The sequence below is a fragment of the Poecilia reticulata genome, unplaced genomic scaffold, assembly GCF_000633615.1.
Source record: "Poecilia reticulata strain Guanapo unplaced genomic scaffold, Guppy_female_1.0+MT scaffold_2919, whole genome shotgun sequence".
In the NCBI taxonomy this organism is placed as follows: Eukaryota; Metazoa; Chordata; class Actinopteri; order Cyprinodontiformes; family Poeciliidae; genus Poecilia; species Poecilia reticulata.
In genome coordinates this window covers 1-1,040 of record NW_007617640.1, presented here as the reverse complement: position 1 = coordinate 1,040, position 1,040 = coordinate 1, and the positions used below count along the sequence as shown (strand labels likewise).

The 1,040-nt window shown below is 37.8% G+C and overlaps 1 pseudogene; it reads right to left on the bottom strand.

Annotated features, from left to right (window-relative positions):
* Positions 1 to 280: 280 nt before the first annotated feature.
* On the bottom strand, positions 281 to 840 carry LOC103461615 (zymogen granule membrane protein 16 pseudogene; annotated as a pseudogene).
* Positions 841 to 1,040: the final 200 nt, after the last annotated feature.

Below are 1,040 nucleotides of genomic sequence, written 5' to 3'. Positions count from 1 at the left end.
TTCTGGGACCATCTGTCAGGCTGTAAACAAAACTCAAGATGCCATCAGATTAAGTACCAGACCTGCATATTCAGACTTTTACAAAATACATTACACATTTTCTTGTTGAAATCAAGAAAAAAAAGAAGACATTTTTTAGCAGACTCAAATAAAATAATAAAAAATAATAATTTGCACCTATTTTTTAATAGAAGTTTTATTCACACACTTAAAAAAAATATCAATAACCTGATTTGCATTTTGGCTACTTCTTTAAATCAAAAGAATACAGAACCAGCAATGATCGTTAAATAAGTACTAATTTATTACATTTGAGAGTACAAAAAAACCACAGATTGGTTTAAATTAGCAAATTATTCCACACCTATGTCCACACCTACATAATTAGTGTTAAAAGAAATCAAATCTATTAAATTCACAGTCAGATTTTTGTTMAAAAAGAAAACTAAGTGCAGTGGAGGAAACCAGGCGGAGGTCTATCTTATTCACCAATCCTGGCTCTGGTCCAGGACGGCCCAGTGGGCCTGGAAGGCGCTCAGGCCTCCATGGTAATATCCGCTGATGAAGCGCAGCTCGGCGTCTCGGTGGGTCGGATACATGTTGAAGGAATAACCCGAAGGCTGGCCGACCTGCAGGGAGCGGCCTTTGTTGGTGACAAGGATCATGGACTGGATGTAGTGGGAGTGCTTTCCGGACACCTGGATGATTTTCTCATCTTTGAACAGCTGGATCTCTAAGGGTTGGTTGTATGTGTATCCGGCGATCTGGGACCAAACGGATCCGTAGCAGAACTGGATGCTGAGGGGAAAGAAAAGAGTAAAATAATCACATTTYATTTGACTGGWAATGGTGAAATTATGTTAAAGCCTGATGTACCAAATGTGACGCATAAAATTGTTTTGTTTTAATAAAGAGGCCAATAAACAGCAAAACTTTTACAGTTTACAGATCTCTGGTGAAAGTCCTGGATTGGACTTTGACTTTTGTGCTGTTTTAATCTTGTTTTTAAAAAGTGCTGTATAAATAAATTTGACATTGGC